The sequence below is a fragment of the Musca autumnalis genome, unplaced genomic scaffold (assembly GCF_047663935.1).
Source record: "Musca autumnalis isolate F117 unplaced genomic scaffold, ASM4766393v1 scaffold_2, whole genome shotgun sequence".
In the NCBI taxonomy this organism is placed as follows: Eukaryota; Metazoa; Arthropoda; class Insecta; order Diptera; family Muscidae; genus Musca; species Musca autumnalis.
In genome coordinates this window covers 223,293,180-223,314,171 of record NW_027411755.1, presented here as the reverse complement: position 1 = coordinate 223,314,171, position 20,992 = coordinate 223,293,180, and the positions used below count along the sequence as shown (strand labels likewise).

At 38.8% G+C, this 20,992-nt stretch overlaps 1 protein-coding gene across 1 annotated transcript in view; it reads left to right on the top strand.

The window, feature by feature from the left end:
* The window catches only part of GMF (Glia maturation factor), a 72,109-nt gene that overhangs the window by 32,961 nt on the left and 18,156 nt on the right, over positions 1–20,992 (top strand). The gene's annotated exons all lie outside the window — the stretch shown is intronic.

Here is a 20,992-nt window from a genome sequence, read left to right as displayed (position 1 = left end):
TAACATAAACGAATGAATGAATATACAATTAATATTAGCGCGCTATATTCGGCAGGGCCGAATTTAGTATACCCTCCACCAACATTTATAATAACTACAACAACAACATAAAAAGAATATCTTTTTAATGATACATGACGACGTTACATAGCAAAAAAAAAAAAAAAAAAAAATATGCAGAAATTAATATAATCAAAATGTTGAAATCGTTTTTAATTTTTATTTTTTAATTTCTATTGAAATCAGTATTTAATTTTTTACTTACTTTTGTAAACAATGTAAATGTTTTTAGCACAAATGTAAAAATATTTAATATTTGTTTTTTTTTTTAATACTTTTTAATAGCTTTTCACTTTTTTTTAAGTTTTCCTTTTATTGTGATTTTTGATTCATATCGTATTTCTTGCATGTTTTTTAACATATATTTTTGACTGCAATTCTTTTGAATTTTTATATATATTTTTTTTTACAAAAAAGCAATAATAAAATTTCAATCCACAACATTTAATTTTGTTTTTTATTTTTACTTTTGTTTATATATTTTGCTTTGTATTGAAGATCCTATAATTCTCCCTGCATTAGGGGACTTCTTTTGATTTTCATACGTAACTACATACCATATCATGTAGGGTCCGAATTTTATGTGTCATGATATTGAATTAACATAATTTTTGCCGTACATCCACTTAACGGAACAATTCAATAAGTTTAAAGAGTTTCAATATTACCAAACTTTCAATACTTAGGTTCTGCATGAGAAAGATATAACCCTGCGTTTACAAACCTTTTTCACAAATACATTTAAATATTTTTAAATATGAATAGAGAAAAGTATGAATGGATTGGTGAAAATTGTTTGCAACTTTGGTATTGACTTGCCAATACTGTCTGTTTACTAACTGTGTTAGCCTAGTTAGCTCTGTTTCTTTACGTGCAAGAATCTTCAAGTTTTACCACTTTTTTACTCGAAAAGCGTTCCTTTACTTCTGGCACCATACAATTCATATGGGAGAAGTTTACAACTTTTTCTACTTTTGCCGGTTTTACCATTTTCAAAAGTAAAGGAACGGACACATTTTGATGTATATGAGTTCTTTTAACTGAAATATTAATTTTATGAACGGCGCATATTTAAGTCTATATTTAGATTAATGCAGGTATAACTGGTAAAATACACCCGGCAGTGATAATGAAAGTATTCGGGTATGTTCTGAGACACAACGTCACCTCACCTCACGTCTCAAGCATTTTGTTCACCCCATTTACGCTTATTTTTCGTGTATTTTATGGACGGACTAGAGTGTACTCTTCTTTTTAAGTCCCAATTTACATTGGGCGAGTTTACTTGCGGCAATTGTCATTTTGTAGGAGAGAGAGGTGAGGCATATGGTAACCCTTTGCCTCTCTCACCTACAAACTGACAATTGCCGCAAGGAAACTCGCCTAATGTAAATTGGGACTAAATACCCTAACGAGTTTTAGCCCCAAGAAATTTGCCAAAAATAGGGGTAAATGGGGTGAACAAAATGCTTGAGGTGTGAAGTGAGAGGGGTGAAATTTGTCTCAGAACATACCCGATTTATAGAGAAGAAAATATTTTGTAAAATTTTTTTGATTTGAGAAGTCATCATTTGGCAGTGTTGTCAAGAGTCCATCTATAGATTTTTAATCAAAAAAGTATTCAAGGGGACGAAATAACCTTTACCCCAATCGATTCGGCCATAATTTCCATCGTGCTTCTTGTAGATTATATCAGTACAACGTTATCATGGAATGCGGGAACCAGCAGCTGCATATGTTTGTTCTTTATATCGCAGTGATATTCTCTACAATGTGGTATGCTCCTTCTGTTCTTCTAATGGGGTCTTAACACCCAACACTGTTACACTTAATGACACCAAAATCACCCTAACCAACTTGGAACCCTTAACAACCTATACCATGCGAATTTACTCCATGAATGGTGTATCTTATGTTGTGGACAATGGTAAAGCTGGTAGCAGTGAAATCGACAAGGGAACAAAAAATTCCAATGATTCATTGAACTCAGAAGAAAGTGGCGGTGGGAAACACGACAATGAAGTACCCCTGGTGTCAGGACAAACACCCAGCATACCTCATGGCAGTGGTGCCTACAGTAATATCCATAATCAACCTATAGATCCGGTCCATTATTCCATGCTGGATAAACAATCTACATTGTACTGTCAATTCCGGCCCAATATAAATAAAGCCGGGAGCACCAATAACATATTTATTGCTCGAGGCAGGTTATATTATAGGATGGACAAAATCCATTATTGTAGACAGCTAGTTTACTCGGTGACCACAGTCCATTGTGTTCATCCTGAAAAAGAGATAACAATGGAAAGGGAAATAGAAATTGGTGCAAAATTAAGATGGAGAGAGTAGAGATAGAAAAGAAATTAGTCGATCAGTTGGCAAATTTTTAGCCAAGACAACATGTTCTGTGAAACAGTATTAAAAAAGAGGTACAATCCCATGGGCATCAAACAGCCAGAACAGAAATGGTGCTCGGCCGTTTCGTTTTCTTCCTCGTTTTCACCGAGCTAGCAGTACCTAATATTGTTGTTGTTGTAACAGTGTTTATTATGTTTGTATGTTCGTTCTTTTCTGTTCAATCTGGCTCTGGGTCTATCTCCAGTTCCAGGAAAGTGGCTGCTTCGATGGGATGTAACCACAGATCCACTGTAGTTAGATGAGTAGGTTTGGCTGGGCAGTTGAAAAGGTGTTTTGTGTCGTGCGGGCCCATGCCGCATACTGGGCAAATGTCTTGCACCGCGTGGTCGATTTCCGCCCAATAAGAATTTAGGCGACTGCAATATCCCGAGCGTTGTTGAGCCAAAACTACTCTGGTTTGTCGTGGCAGCTGACGCTCCTCAGCTGCAATAGATGGGGGATGTATTTTGAGGACTTTATTCACACTATATTTGCTTATGGTCTTAGCAACTGCATCCGTGTGAATACTATTTAAACCTGTTGTTCTCCCATTTATTGGCCATAGATTTTATACGGCAGTGACCCTACAGCAATACAGATATCAGACTTTACGTTCTGCGTCCTATGTAGAACTAAAGCTGAAAAACACATCCAACTTTTGAGTAAAGTTTTGTGTTGGGCGTTGAGAAAAATCAACAACAGGGCGACGCTGAAACCAAAGTCCAGCGTTGATATGTTTGCCGGCATATATTTCAAATGAATTTTAATTTTTCGGCATCATGCCGAACAGTGTAAACCAAAACGACACAAAACTACTTTACCCAAACGTTGGATGTGTTTTCAGCTTTATTGCGTTTGTCAAGGAAGAAGCGGGGCGATGGATTGGCACAACCCTCCAACAGTAGGTCGGAAGATTGAAAGCCCCGTCTTTTTAATTCATCATCCATCTCATTTTCCTAGAAAATTGAAATGCCCGGTATGCAAAAAAATCTAACAACCCTACTTCAACATTTTAATGCGGATCCAAATAAGTTACGTGCTCTATGGGGCTCTTTTGTAACGTTGGACGAATGCAATCATAATACTCTGGGGTTGGAATTATTACCCCTTCAACGTGCACATTCAGATTTAGTTTCATTTCCGCTGTCCAAGGGGTTTTTGTAGTAACAACATATGTATGGGATGTTTGTAAGTTCATTTTTCTGCCTAATCTGTCTCTGTAGTGGAATTCTGTCGGTAAATCAAAAACTGACTTACAGAATTCCACTACTGGTTCTATCTCCAGTTCTAGCAATGTGGCTGCTTCGATGGGATGTAATCACAGATCTATTAAATTTAATTGAGTAGACTTGGCATCGCAGTTGAAAAGGTGCAGTGTGCCGTGCGGGCCTGTGTCGCATGTTTTGTACAGTGTCATCGACCCTTGCTCTATAGGATTTCAGACGGCTGCACCATCCCGAGCGTAGTTGAGTCAAAACTGCTCTGATTTGTGGCAACTGACGCTCTTCCGCTAGATGGGGGATATTCTCCACGATCGGATTAACACGTTAGTTGTCAATTCCACGGCAGCGGCACGAAAGAACCCGATAGTTGTTTATAGCATATGCGGCGGCATCCGTGTGAATGTTATTTTAACCTGTTTTGATAGGCGTGTTGACTAGGGGTTCTCTCTCTCGGAAGGGAGTCTTTTACCCACAACCTTAAGGCAAACGATAGATTTTGATACTAGGAAAAATGTGCTTCATCGAAGTAATGGCTTTGGGAGCCCAAATATGTTTGCAAGACATCCGTTTCAGATAATTTAGGGTCGATTTAAGCCTGCTCCTCCGTATGTCTGTCCGTCTGTCTGGATAGCTGATGCGCACGATAACTCTCAAACGGATCAACGGATTGCATACGGATTGTCTAAACATACTATTTCTAGATCATAAAGATCCCTCCTGACATGTCTGGATGGGGGGTCCACCATATGGTGATGAGGATGCCTCTCACGGTAACATACGAGCAAGTACTGCAACCAAAGCATGCTCATTGTGTTGCTGTGTTGGAATAATCTTTGACAGTCTGATCGTCCCGGCTCGGTTACACGAGATCGCAAACAACGTAAAACTACCGTTCATTTCGTCCGGTAGCCTTATTAATTTTCGGTTTAAAAAATACATGACAGCACGATCGTCTCTTTTCTCCAGGGTTCGATGGGATGGAATGATTGTAAAACCATTGTCCACAGTTTTTTTCAATGCTATTAGATCAATGTCACTTGACATGCTCAACCCTTTTGTTGTTGCGCTTGTGTTTACCGACTAACTTTTTTACTCAGTTCTTTGCCTCTGGGTTTGGTGTTCAATTACGGGACATCTTTATCTTACAGACAGCTGCCGGTGTCAGGGGGGGATGCTTGCACGAACGAAAGAGAACGTCCCACATATTTGACTATTTAATTGTTTCCCAAAAACATCCCTGAAGGGACAAGAGGATACATCTCCAATAACAATGAGTGCAACCCCATATGGGACCTGACCTCATTATTATAGCCGAGTTGGAAGTGTGTCTAACGAACGACACTACTTAAAGAGAAGTTCTACTCGGGAAATGCAAACCAATATCGCACCACGATGATGACACGCAATTTAAGCGCTGTACACTAACTTTTTATACCCTCAGCATTTATGCTAACGAGGCCTCATCGAAATAATGGTTTTAGACCCCAAGTATGTTTGGACGAAAACCGTTTCAGACAATTTGGAGTCGATTTAGCAATGTCCGTCTGACTGGCTGATGCGCACGATAACTCTCGAACGGATCAACCGATTCGAACCAAATTTTGGGTATCGTGATATTCTGTCCAAACCGGAGATGGGTTATATCGTTCCACTCCTTTCGGTACCTCCCCCACAAAAAATCGAAAATGTTCGGAAATTTTGGCACGATAACTCTTGAAGGGAGTAACCGATTCGGTCCAAACCTTGCACATCGTGAAACTTCTACCATACATAGATGAGGTTCCAATATGGACTCAATCGGTCCACTTCTTCAGGTACCTCCCACACAAAATTTCGAAATAGTTCAGTTTAGGAGCTGCTCTCCGATCGCTTTGATTTTTGTTGTAGCAACGTGTATTCACTGCCCTCTTTACAACGGTACAAGCCTCATCAGGGGCAAGTCCATACTTCCTAAGAAAACAGCCTTAAAGGTGCAAAAAACCCCTATGACACCGTGTGTAGTGGTTCGAGCGCAAGATAATTCTCGAACGGATCTGCCGATTCGTGCCAAAATTTGGCCTTCGTAATATTTTGTTCAAACTTAGTTTATGTTCGAAGAAAATCCATATCGGTCCACTTCTTCAGGTACCTTCCCCACAAAAGTTTAAAAATTGTCCGAAAAATTGTGCGTACGATAACTCTTGAAGGGAGTGACCGAGTTGGGTCATACTTTGCACATCCTAATATGTATATCTACCAGATATAGATCAGGTTCGAATATGGACTATATTTGTCCACTCCTTCGGGTACCTCCCACACAAAATTTCGGATAAATTCACTTTAAGACCTGCTCTCGAATCAATTTGATTTTTGTCGAAGCAACTTGCATTCGCTGCCTCAATTACGAGAGTAAAAGTTTTTTCAGGGGCAAGTCCATACTTCTTGAGAAAACAGCCCGAAACGTGTAAAAACCCAAATACCACTATATGTAGTGGCCGGAGAGCTCGAACCGAATACTACGTTCGTCTACACTTTAGATATTGTAATATTTCTTCGAATATTAGATGAAATTCGAAGGTGGTGCTTATAGGTCCGCTCCTTCCGGTACGTTTCCCACAAAAGTTCGCTAAAATGGTGCGCGCGATTTCTCATAGACGTAGCAACCGATTTGGTCCAAACTTTGGATATCTAAATATTGTCGAAACTTAGTTTGTTCAAGTTTGGGACCTATCTGTCCAATCATTGTGGTACCACCCACACAAATGTTCAAAATTTTTGTGTGGTTAAGGGTCTGTTCGAGGATCCTTTGGACATTTTTACCAAAGGTTTTCCTAGTGGATCTGTTTACAGCGATATTATGGTTTTCGTAGGCTAGTGTAATAAAAAAGCTCTATCTATCGATATCCCCGCAAATTTTTGAGCTTTAATCCTATCCATACTTTTGTCAGTTCATACGGCCAAAATTTTGAAAATCCTCCTAAGCACATATTTTTTTGGGAAAATTGAAATACTAATCCACACAGGCTGAGGGTATATCTCTGTAGGCAAAGCCGACTGATACTTTTTTACTTGTTATTGAACATTTGACAATTCCGATCCGGGAAAAATATTAAATTTAAAAAAAAAAATTATAAACCTCCATTTTTCAATGTCTTAGTTTTTTCTAGGACAAGACAGTTTTTAAACCAATTTGCCTTTTGTCCTTTTTTTGATTTTGTGTAACTCCTTAGCTCATTAATACCACCATCATTACGTTAAAGGTCACTAGATAGTCCGTTATCTTATACGGGTATGTGTTGGTATCGAATTACTAAAAGATGTTTTTTTCTGAACTCATTATCTTATATCCATAATCCTTTTACTTATCTAGTCGTATCAATTTCGTGGATATGGATAGCTGGCAACTAATGAACTACGTAATTCAACTACAAGTAATGTCATAAACATAATGATAATGTTTTTATTGGTAATTTAATAGATTTTTTTTCATTTCTCTAAGATTTTCTGACCATAACGCATTTTTAGTCGTTCAACAAGAGAATACTTTGATATTCGTATTCGGTCCACAAACTTTCTATGATATTTACAAGACATTGAAATAAGCAAAGAAACAAATTATCTGTGTTTTAAGACCGCATTTGTTCGAATTGCTACTAATGGTCTGTTTAGCTAAGATGATTCTAAACTAAATTCATTCAAATTACTAACAAATTTCTGTTTTTTTTCCTTTTTTTGAATAATTTTTATTTAAAATGAAACAACAAATTTACAATAGCAGAAGTTTGCTAATAACTCGAACGAATTTGATTTAGAATCGTCTTAATCGTCAATTTCTGTTTTCCGAAAGAAATATTTGATTCGGAGTTTGGTAGTAATTTGACAAATTTTTTTCTCTAATCGTTGTTATTTTTATTTGTATTTTTAAGTTCATGATTTTCATAGCATAAAATTCATTTCATTTCACATTATAATTTTTTAAAGAATATTTTTTATTTAAAACAAAAATTATAGATTTTCTAATAAAATCAATTATAACAAAATATAGACGGGTATTATTAAAAAGAAAAATCATCTAAATGTCTTCGAAAATAAGAAAAAAAAAGCATTTAAAAGGCTAAATTGAACAATATATAATATGCATAATACAATACATACAACAACAACAAAAGAAAAATGTACTCTTTCGTACAAAAGAAAATTTAAAGAATTTCGTCGGAGCAAAATTACAAGTTGATATAAACAAATACAAAATAATATGCAATAAAACAAAATCACGAATATTTAAAACATCTTTGGCGGAATAAAACAAAAACCCAAAAACAAAACAAAAAAATGGAAATCTTATTAGTAGGCAGCTATTTAAATATAACTGGATGTACCTTAAATTAATTAAGCTTAACAACAACAAATCATTAAAACACCAATATTCAAAAAAAAATGAATAAGAACAACAACAAATTCTATCCCCTTTTTATCTATAACATATGAACAAAAAAACAAAAATTATGCATGAGGAAACAAAAATTAAAAAAAAATCACATATATCTTTTGTTAGAAAAACAACCCGAAAAAGTACATACATTATATAAAACATATATAAAAACATTTTTTTATAAAACAAAAATCAAAACAAACATTTTAGAGAACAAAAATTTACGTTTTTTTCGGCATACACTTAACTTTACTTACACCCCCGTCCTTGGTGGAGGGTATAGAATTATTATAAAAAACCCGATTTCTATTCAAATAAAACAAAAAATAAAGTTGCTTGAAATTCAATTCAAAAATGTTTTGATATTTTAATTGCAAATTTTATTAACTTTTTGTTTATTTTTTAAAATTAATTTACAGTGCTCTACACTATTGTGATTTGCTTTTTCAAGGAATCAGAATATAATAATTTAATAACAGTCAGTTGTGGGAGGGGGATCCGGCTGTCTTAGGTGTGGATGCCTTGGCACCTACAGCTGTAACCTGCTACAAGTGCAGAAAATTCAATCCGAAATATAGTTGACGAACCGGCAATTCCAAAGGACAACGCTTTTGCCATAACTGGTGTAAATCAGTCCACAGCTGACAGGACGGTAGTTTTGGGCGGGGACGACCTACACGGAAATCTAAAAGTTATCGGAGACGGTCTTGAGAGACACAGTAGGGAACTCCTTGACCAACTGCAGAGACATGTTCCGACCATGCCACCAGAGGACATGCTAAATAATCTCACCCTCACTGACGACGAAGTGGACATTACGGTGATCCCAGCTGAGTCAACTAGGAAATCCACTGACGGTGATGTGTCCACTGACGGTGATGTGGTCGAAGAGGTTGTGGACCTAGGTTCGCAATCCGTAACAAATCTGATCCAGTCTGGTCCTGTATCGGCACTAGAGTTGTGTAGTTCCGGAACGAACTAGTTCTAAGGAACTGTTCCGAACAAGGAACTATTGGAACTATATCCAGCTCTTGCTTTTATATAGTTCCTTTAGTTCATATAGTTCCTTTTGTTCACCTCGTTCCTTTAATTTATCACCTACGTCGAACTAGATTGCCCAACTCTAATCGGCACCCGCCGATACTAAGCTTCGGAGGCAGATTGCTACTTAGTCAATGGATGTTGATGTAGAATGTAAAGAGGATCCATTAACAGCCACAGACTCTAAGTCAATGGCCAACGATGAGGAACCAACGGAAACTCCAACAATAGCCACTGACCCTATGTCTCCGGCCTGCGTTGGGGAATCCAAGGAGACTTCATCGACGGACACCAACTTAAATGCAATATCCGCCAAAGAGGCTGCAGATACGAGGCACTATAAACGTGCGATCTCGTATCTGCGCATGTTCGTGGGAAGGGACGTGAACTCGCATTCAAGGAGGGAGATTACTTTCATCAAGAGTAAGCTCAAGTACGTTAGGAAGTTCGAAAGAACTTATCCTAACGCATCCAGATGTGAACTCTTGGTGGACAAAATCTTCCTCCCAGACCCTGTCGCTGTTTCAGCCAAAGACTCGAAAGAGACTGCGGTGACAAGCAAAAAAGTGGAGGTGAAGCCTGCTGCTTCTGGCAGTAAGGTGGAACCTAAAGCTGTTCCGAAGCCGAACCCGGATCAGGAAGGACTGGAAAAGGATAAGGGGCATAATCCGACACCAAAAGGCTCTCGTAAGGGTAGTTAACTGGGGAAGGTGACAGTCCCAAATCCGGATCCTACCCCAACTGACGAGGGTAAAGCGGAAGAACACAAGGTTTCTGAGACCCGCGCATGCTGTTCGGGAGTCACGACGGGAGGATCGTCTGGGGCGCCATCGACTTCTAAGAAGGCGAACAAGTCCTCACAGCCAAAAAGTGTGAAGCGGGTTCGCTCTTAGGAAGGCCCACAGCCTTCGCCAAAGAAGACGATGATCTCCCAGGCGGTCAACACGGCGGACTCCTATGCTGGCTTCTTGATCGCAAAGCCTCGGGAAAGCTGCTACCAAGGCCCGTGATCAAGTACGTAGGAAACCCTACGCCAAAACGGCCACAGTGGCAACCGATGACGATCTCCTGGTTGCAATCATCGACAGAGCTGACCCCTTTGGGAAAATCAGCGTAAGTCACTGGTTGCTCTTTAAGACTCGTCTTCGTAGAGCCATTCTGTCCACTGAGGTGGATCAGGGTGACCGTCAGTTTGGCGGTGCCTCTCAACAGAAGCTCACAAGAGTACCTTAAGAAGACCGTTAATGGCTTCAACGACCTTTGGGAGGGGGGCAAAAATAGCTGCGGTCTCTGTAGCGGAGATTCCATCAAGGAAGGTATTTCCAGCATGGGTTCCCCCACCTTCCGTGGACAAGGAACTTCTGCTGAGGATGCTGTAGCTACAGAACCCAGGAGAGAGTAAGGCCAATGACCTTCTCTCTATCCCTAATTTTAAATGTTTGAACATTGCAGCGATTTTGTAGTGATGCATATTAACTGGCACGATGATCAGCACTTGCCGCTCTTTTTATTGATTCGAAATTCAATTTTTCACTGGCGCTTCCTCAAATACTCCTCCCCTTATGAGTCCACAGTAACTTTGATGTTAGGGGTTAGATTTGTAATAGTCGAGCCAGATTTACGAAGATCTACCTGTCAATGGTAGGTGGGCAAACGGTATTTTAGATATGGGGACCACAGTAAAATAAGCACCCATCCAACGTTCGCCAAGGCCAACAACAGCCTGAACAAGGAAATTTAGTGATTTCTTGTTATGACAGTTAATAACCTTACCGCCCTTATGAACTAAGATGCTGCGGAAGATTTGTCATCATAGAAAAATTGCATTCCTAAGGTCGGAGTCGATTAGCAACCAGTGGCAGTCACTGATTTTCTCATCGGGGTCAGCTTTTTCAACGATTACCAATCAAAGGTGGTCAGCAGGCATCATTGGGGCCAGTTTTTTACGTCATTCTACATACGCCTTGAAGGCTGCTTTTTCCGAAGTGGTAGCCTTCTCAGTATTTTGTTTTTTTTCTCCTTAGTTTTCTGGTCTCAAGGACAGCTGCATAGGAGGCCGATAAGCCAACTGCCCGAGACACCACAGCCATGAATGGGTCGGGCTTAGATACAGACCACTTCGTTAATTGATCTTCTTTATGGATTTCGTTTTGATTACGGGGTAGGTTCTTTAACCTCATAATTCCTTTCTGGGTTGCGTTCGGCCTCGGAACAGAACCAGCCTTCACCACGTTGCTTGGGGCAAAAGGCTTCGTTGTCTCTACTTTTTTGCTCGGCGTCGCAGATTTCTTGGGTGTTTTGGCTTTAGTAGCTCAAAGTTTTGTGAAGAAGATGGATTCGGATCTCATTTCTCAAACTTGTGAAGATACATTCCAGTACCTTTGTAGTGCTTTATATATATTTAACTTCTTTGGCAGTTCTGTCCTTAGAGTCATTGTTGCTACAGTTGCCTTGGATTCACACTCGTTAGTCAATATCCCAGTGATATTCTGCCTCTGGAGTTTATTACCGGCATGTGCACCTGACTGAGTCTCCCCTTACTCCATGTTAGTATCATATTCTTTAGTAGACTTTGCTGGGATTAGTAACATGTCCTCCGGGGTATGTTCTGGTTCTGATCTTCTGGAACAAGTATTTCCAGTTGATCGAGGAGTTCTCTACGTTGTGGCACTAAGCTGCCTTTTATAGTCTTATATGTTCGGTGTATGTTGTCCTCGCCCTTAACATCTCTCTTGTCAGCAGTAGACCGATTTGCAACAATGGCTGACTTCGGAAACGTCACTTGCTTGGTATTCGTGCATGAAACTAGGGGTTCTTAGGTCGAGTTCCATACTTGAGTAATTTTATAAAATTGCAGTAGTGGTGGGTAACACGATCTAAGTTTCCCTAGATTCATGCAAGAATACAAAGCAACTGACGTTTCGAAAGTCAGCCAATCTTCACTTTATCGTTGTCCTGAGAGATCGTCGGGTCATCATCTATTCAATCGATAATTTTTAATGAGCTTATAGCATATACAGCTGTAGCTGCCATGGTATCCACACCTAAAACAGCCAGATCACAATCGCATGACCTCGGAGACAAATGGCTTTTGGTGACACCAACAGCTGGTACTGGGTTATTTGAGCCCTGCACCGTAATGTTTTTCCTATATTTTTTATCCCCTCGTAGGTGTTTCTGGTGATCCATCGGATCCGCAGTATACAGAAGAAGCAAAGCGAGCATCCACATTTTCTAACCCCAGCATATCGTGGGTCCAAGAGATCCCCAAGGTTAAAGAGACATGTCGATTCAGCTATGCCTGACAGCCCAAACCCCTTCACGTCCGCTACCCGGGAAGACGCTCCCAGTAGGAGAGTAGTCTCTCCCTTGGATTCACAGTGGAGTTTTTATAGACAAACAGAAGGCAGTGTCTATAGACGACAAGGAGTCTTTACAGACGAACACAAGGGAGGGAGTCTCTATAGACGAACAAAACGTTGACTTAGTAGACGAACAAAATGGCAGCCTTATAGACGATAACCAAAAAGGAATATTTTAGGAAGACTACCAAAATGAAGGGAGTCTTGCAGCGTATTGTAGGTGACACTTCCTGTGTATTTTTAGCCAGTTAAAAATTCTCTATTCTGTCGTCCAGACTCGTCGATAAAAAGTAGGTCCCATATAATTTAGCTAATATAAATCGAAGTGCAATTATTGATATGAGATCCCTAGACCACTGAGGGGTCTAAAAATGTTCTATAGAAAATCCCTAGGCCACTGAGGGGTCTAAAATTTTCTATAGAAAATCCCTAGGCCACTGAGGGGTCTAAAAATGTTCTATAGAAAATCCCAGACCCCTGAGGGGTCTAAAAATTTTCTATAGAAAATCCCTAGACCCCTGAGGGGTCTAAAAATTTTGTAAAGAAAATCCCTAGACCCCTGAGCGGTCTAAAAGTTTTCTATAGAAAATCCCTAGACCCCTGAGGGGTCTACAAATGTTCTATAGAAAATCCCTAGACCCCTGAGGGGTCTACAAATGTTCTATAGAAAATCCCTAGACCCCTGAGGGGTCTACAAATGTTCTATAGAAAATCCCTAGACCCCTGAGGGGTCTACAAATGTTCTATAGAAAATCCCTAGACCCCTGAGGGGTCTAAAAATTTTCAATAGAAAATCCCTAGACCCCTGTGGGGGGTCTAAAAATTGTCTATAGAAAATCCCTAGACCCAGGAGGGGTCTAAAATTTTTCTATAGAAAATCCCTAGACCCAGGAGGGGTCTAAAAATTGTCTATAGAAAATCCCTAGACCCCTGAGGGGTCTAAAAATTGTCTATAGAAAATCCCTAGACCCCTGAGGGATCTAAAAATTTTCTATAGAAAATCCCTAGACCCCTGAGGGATCTAAAAATTTTCTATAGAAAATCCCTAGACCCAGGAGGGGTTTAAAAATTTTCTATAGAAAATCCCAAGACCCAGGAGGGGTATAAAAATTTTCTATAGAAAATCCCTAGACCCCTGAGGGGTCTAAAAATTTTCTATAGAAAATCCCTAGACCCAAGAGGGGTCTAAAAATTTTCTAAAGAAAATCCCTAGACCCCTGAGTGGTCTAAAAAATTTTTTTAAAGAAAATCCCTAAACCCAAAATTTTCTATAGAAACTCCCTAGACCCCTGAGGGATCTAAAAATTGTCTATAGAAAATCCCTAGACCCCTGAGGGGTCTAAAATTTTTTTATAGAAAAATCCCTAGACCCGTGAGGGATCCACAAATTGTCTATAGAAAATCCCTAGACCCCTGAGGGGTCTAAAAATTTTCTATAGAAAATCCCTAGACCCCTGAGGGGTCTAAAAATTTTCTATAGAAAATCCCTAGACCCCTGAGGGGTCTAAAAATTTTCTATAGAAAATCCCTAGACCCCTGAGGGGTCTAAAAATTTTCTATAGAAAATCCCTAGACCCCTGAGGGGTCTAAAAATTTTCTAAAGAAAATCCCAAATCCTAAATTTTCTATAGAAAATCCCTAGACCCCTGAGGGGTCTAAAATAACCGCTTCAGGAGTCGATACACTGTCTTAGTATCCGAAATTGAATTGCGGTTCGTTTATCAGTTAATGTAATCCTGTGTAAACTGGTGCTTTGCAGCGGGGCTTTCAAACTCCGACATGAATGAAAAAACATTTAGCAGTTTAGACCCATCGAAGGGCTCTTTAAATTTTAAAACAAAAAAATGATAAATATGAAAGTTTTCATTTGAAATTTAGCCTATTAGGGCGACGCTCATTATGCCCTCAGCATTTATGCTAACGAGGGTATATACACTTTCATACGGGAAAAATGTGCCTCATCGAAATAATGGTTTTAGACATGTCCGTCTGTCTGGCTGGTGCGCACGATAACTCTCGAACGGAGCAACCGATTGGTGCAAAAATTGGCTTTCGTAATATTTTCCCAAACTTAGTTTAAGTTCGAAGAAGGGTTATATCGGTCCACTCCTTCCGGAACCTCTCCCACAAAAGTTCGAAAATGTTCGAAAAATTTGTGCGCACTATAACTCTTGAAGGGAGTAACCGATTTGGCCCACACTTTGTACATTGTGAAAGTTCTACCAGACTTAGAAAAAGTTTAAATATGGACTCAATCGGTCCACTCCTTCGGGTACCTCCAACACAAAATTTCTGAAAAGTTCAGTTTAGGACCTGCTCTCGAGTCGCTTTGATTTTTGTTGTAGCAACTTGTATTGGCTGTCCCCCATACGACGGTAAAAGTTTCATAAGGGGCAAGTTCATACTTCCTGAGAAAATAGCCTATAAGGTGCAAAAACCCCCTATGACACCGTGTGTAGTGGTTGGAGCGCAAGATAAATCTCGAACGGATCTGCCAAGTCGGTCCAAAATTTGACCTCCGTAATATTTTGTCCAAACATAGTTTAAGTTCTAAGATAAACCATGTCGGTACAGTCCTTCAGGTACCTCCCTCACAAAAATTCAAAAATCTTCGGAAAAAATATGCGCACGGTAACTCTTGAAAGGAGTGACTGATGTAATCCATACTCTGCACATCCTAATATATCTACCCATATAGATCAGGTTCGAATATGAACTATATTTGTGCACTCCTTTAGGTACCTCCCACACAAAATTTCGGATAAGTTCACTTTAAGACCTGCTCTCGAATCACTTTGATTTTTGTTGAAGCGATTTGCATTCGCTAACTCCATTACGACGGTAAAAGTTTTTTCAGGAGCAGGTCCATATTTCTTGGGAAAACACCACGAAAGGTGTAAAAAGCCCTATATCACCATATGTGGCTCTCGAACCGTTCTACCGATTTGGTGCAACATTTGGTCTTCGTCATATTTTATCCAAACTTAGTTTCACTTGAATGGTGCAACCAATTTGGTCCAAACTTTGGATCTCCTAATATTTTGTCAAAATTTAGTTTAACTTCTAGAATGGCCCATATCGGTCCTCCCTAAGGGTACCTCCCCCACAATTGTTCAACATTTGTGTTAATTCCTAATCCACATTTTTGTCAGCAAGTTCAAATGTTGAAAAAGGGCCACACAATTCTGAAGAGACTCTAAATACATTCTATCTGTCCGTGGATGAAAGTTTCAATTTACATTGGCTTAGGGTATACTTCTTTTACTTGTTTTAATATTAATTTTTAATTAATGGCCTGTTTTAATAAGACAATTCGAATTAAAATTCGACCATAATTTCTTGCTAGAGTCGATCTTAGTGGCAGATGATTTTTGCAAGTTAAAAAGGAAAACCGAAGATTCCCACCCACACAACCACCATTATGTGACATGTTTAGCTGTTGGTAGCAATTTATCAGCTTTCCTTTTTCACTTGCAAAAATCATCGGTCATTAAACTCGGCTCTAAAGAGAAATTAATTAAAAATTTATATTAAAATTATCTTTGCCCTTATAGGCAAAATTTTAAATAAATACGGCCTGGCTCAAGCTGATTTTGAGCCAGGCCGTAGGTCTTGATGCCTTTCTGGCATTCTTGACCGGTGTCTTCCGGCGGTTAATGCCACTATCTACGTCCACAATTCCTTTTCGTTTTTTTTTCCAAATCATAAGCAGTGGTGTAGAGCATTAGCGTATGGTCGGCGGTCCTGCCGACTCGTAAATTTTTTTTTGTGTTAATTTGTTTATATACATATAAATATTTATAAACAAATCTGTTACAGTTGTATAAAATACTACAAACTAAATGAAAAAAAAAGATTGGTAAAAAACAAAACACCTTAAAACCGGTAACCACGAAAGCAATAGTTATGAGCTCTACTTACTATCCATAAAAAAAAAAAACAAATACAAAAACCACAACAACAAACCACAAAAATAAGTGAAAATGTTTCAACAAACACACAAGATATGCTTAATAATAATAAAACAAAAAAAAAAAATAAATTAAAAAAAAATATAACAAAAAATAGTTAAAAAATCAGGAATAGCAAACAGAAAAAAGCAAAATAAATACACAAATGATAGGAAAAACCTTTGTATAATTCTTTTTTTTTTAATTTTAATTAACCTAAAACCTTAAAACAAAACAAACAAATTATAACTTTCTCTAATTAAAAAAAAATAGTGTTCAACAATATAACAAGAAGAAGAATAAAAAATAAAAACAAAAAATAGTTCACAATCTATACAACCACACTGCCACTTGTATTGTTTTACTTAGTTTTTTGTTGTTCTCTTTTAAACAAATAAGTAAAGCAGTTCAAGTAACTTCAAGATAAGTTCCTGGGTTATTTACATACACACCAACAACAACAACACATCATCTCATCAGCAGCATTATTTATGACATGAACAACAGCAGCAAATAAAAATAATAAAAAAAACAAAACAAATAATAACAGCATATCTCAATAAATGCATTTAAATTTATTCTGAATATTCAACGACTTTTTGAATTTAGGAATTTTATTTTTAAGAAAATAAAATAAAAAATATTTTTTTCACCATTTTGGATCTCATTATTAGATGCTCTTAGCAAAGCTTTAGTATCGAACATTTTCTTTTGTTTATTTAAAACAAATATGATGAACTTAACACAAACAATAATGCTATATATCCTGCCATTAAACACATTGACAACGGGTATAACTTAATCTCATTAGCGATCGATCGAATGCATTTCTTTGAATGTTCCTATTTTGTATAACAGCTTTGACTGACTGATTTTTTTTTCTATGCAAAATAACGTTAACAATTAAATAAAATAATTAATATTATTAACATATTAAAGAAAAATTAAAATTTCAAAATTTTAATAACTACACATGTGTCATCGAGAAGCCGTAGTGAGGCTTTATTTAAAGTTTGGCTGACTTCCGTATCGTCAAATTTTTTGTAGATTTTAAACTTGGTCAAAATATTTCTGTTACACACACTCATGCTTTGTTGCTCCAAAGTGCAACTAAATGCATCAGAAATAAAAATGGTACATGTTTGCTTTTTACCTGCGTTGAAAATGCGCAATTGTGACGTTTTGAAATACACAGCTTTCCACTTGTTAAGTATTACGGCGCAATGGAACACAATACTTCAGACATTTGCCAAGCATCTGACCATACGGTAGTCAGCCTTTTGTCGAGGTATATACGTAAATTATTCTTAAAAGAGAGGAGAGGAAAGAGGGAAACGGAAGCGATGAGGGAGGGGGTTGGGGTTAGAAGAAAAGGGTATAAATCAGACACGGAAGGATGGAGAAGAATTTAATTGAACGTAACATCTAACAAGTAAAAAAGTATCAGTCGGCTTTGCCGACATTGATATACCCTCAGCCTGTGTATATTGAAACAATTTTTTCCCAAAATACGTATGTAATTTAGGTGGTTTTAAAACTTTTGGGCATTTGAACCGACAAAAATGTTGATTAGGATTAAAGATCAGAAGTTTTGCGGAGGATATACTAAAAGGAATGGATCGACATTGACCGTTATGGAAGTGGATCTCCAGCCACAACATATGGTGCCATAGGGGGTTTTTACACCATTCGGGCTGTTTCCTCAAGAAGTATGGACTTGCCCCTAAAAAAACTGTTACCATCGTAATTGAGACAGCGAATGCAAGTTGCTTCAACAAAAATCAAAGTGATTCGAGAGCAGGTCTTAAAGTGAACTTATCCGAAATTTTGTGTGGGAGGTACCGGATGGAGTTGACAAATATAGTCCATATTTGAACCTGATCTATATTTGGTAGATATATTAGGATGTGTAAAGTGTAGACCAATTCGGCCACTCCCTTCAAGAGTTACCGTACGAACAATTTTTCCGAACATTTTTGAACTTTTGTGGGGGAGGTACCTGAAGGAGTGAACAGATATGTCTTATCTTCAAACTTAAATTATGTTTGGACAAAATATTACTAAGGCCATATTTTGGACCGAATTGGCAGATCCGTTCAAGAGTTATCTTGCGCTCCAACCACCTCACACGGTGTCATAGGGGTTTTTTGCAACTTTCGTGCCATTTTCTCAGGAAGTACGGACTTGCCATTTATGAAACTTGTACCGTCGTATAGAGGGCAGTGAATACATGTTGTTAAAACAAAAATCAAAGCGATTCGAGAGATGGCACTAAACTGAACTTCTCCGAAATTTTGTGTGGCAGGTACCCGAAGGAGTGGACCTATTGAGACCATATTGGAACCTCATATTACTCTGGTAGAAAGTTTACGCTATACAAAATATGGACCAAATCGGTCACTCCCTTCAAGAGTAATCGTGCGCACAAACTTTCCGAACATTTTCGAACTTTTGTGGGGGAGGTACCGGAAGGAGTGGACCGATGTAGCTCATCTTCGAACTTAAACTAAGTTTGGGCAAAATATTACGAAAGCCAAAATTTGAACCGAATCGGTTCATCCGTTCCAGCCAGCAGGACAGACAGACAGACGGACGGACATGGCTAGATCGACTCCAAATTGTCTGAAACACATTTCGTCCGAACATACTTGGGGTCTAAAACCATTATTTCGATGAGGCACATTTTCGTCGTATCAAAGTGTATATACCCTCCTTAGCCTAAAGGCTGAGGGTATAAAAAATGCATACTAGAAGTTGTTTGCATTTTCAGTGTTGCATAGTGTTATATGGAAGAGCAGTAAGAGAGAGAGAGAGAGAGAGAGATACAATTCATAAGCACCATCAGACTAGGACACCGGCAGGATGCTTTTGTTGTTGTTGTTCGTTCGTATATCTTTTTCTGTTATCGGGTTCCTCTATGTCCAGATTAAACATTTCTGTAACCTGGGCTGTCTGCGTCCATAAGGAATCAGGAGACAGGTGACAGGGGTTTAACTGGGCAATTAAATAAATGCTGGACTAAAATCATTCGAGTTTGCCTTGACAGCTAGCGTTTTTCTGCTGCGAGGATGGGATGACTCCGATGAACCTTTATACTGCCTGTGCAACTTCATCGGTGTGGAGAGTATCCAAGCCTGTCGAATAGGCTCGTTCATCTAGAAGTTAGAGGTCGGAATCAGGGGGGTTACTCTTCATTGCGATGCGTGAGCAAAATGCGATGCATAAGGAAATTAAATGCGTCTCCAAAGCGTTTTCGTATCTCCTTTCGCAACTATTTTCGTTCCATTTTCCTTTCTGGCATCAGCGCAATCTGTAATACAAAAGCCTATGTCAAAACCGTGCATTAACGCAAATATCTTGCGCTAAAAAAAATACCAAACGCAACACATCGCAATACAGAGTAACCCCCCCGGAAATAATGCACCAATATGTTCAGGGGGAGCTTCATTTCAGTCATATTCCTCAGGTGGAAGAACTACACAAAGTCAGCTATTACTCTTATTCGCCGTAGCACACTTCTCTTCGCTCTATCACTCGCGGGGTGCTCTATAATGTGCCTGTTAAAAGTAAAAGTCGTCCTATCATCCATCTTTCCCGTATTCGAGAGTTATTTAAACGTTGCCCACATTTTACTTAATTCTGTACCAATGTTGCATTATACCCCGGTTACACTTAACCGGATTAAGCCAGTGGGTTTGGGTTTCAAATGTCAATTCCATAGCGCAAACGTCAAATAAATCCTCATGAAGTGGGTTTACTTACTTACTTAGCTGGCCCATTACAGAACATTTGTTCCATAGACCGAACTAAGAAAATATCTCCAATTCTCTCTGTTTTTCGCTTCGCTTTCTGGAATACCGCGCCTTTTCATTTCTTCATCCACTTGTATGCCCCATCGAAGCTTAGGCCTGCCGATTCTGCGTGCACCGCCTTTTTAGCGGGTTCACCATCGCTCATTCTTATTATATGGGCGAACGCGCGGCACATGTTAGCTCACTACCTTTAACGGGTGTTAAAGGCAGTTCCCCAGGTGACACCACGGGGAGGTCAGTGTCCACTCGAGATGAAAGAGGGGCCAAGATAAATCCTGGGCTTTGCCATGTTAAAACTGGTAAGGACCGTTCCTTGGTATCTTCCATCCCCTACGTCACCCCATTAAGTGGGTTTACCCGACAAAAATCTCTAATGTAACCGTACTATTACATCAGATTGTCTAGCCACATATTTAGCTTAAGCTCGCCCAATAGCCTCTTGACTTCATGAGTAAGTTCCCTAACTCGTGCGACGAAGTTCATCACGATCGTTTGCTTGTCCCGTCGCCTCTGCTGGGAAATGAATTTCATGTATTTTCGTTTATTCATGCAGCAGATATCTAGCGAAGATGTTTCAGCCTCTAAATATGAGTGCAATAATATCCATCAGTACTCAGTGGTGTTGTGCTCCAACTCTACTTCTCATAAATCTAATGCTGCAATGATTTGCTCTCTGATTTGTGAAGTGATAGAAGGTACGCAGTTCTACTTCCTGAGATTACTGGGCAGCTAC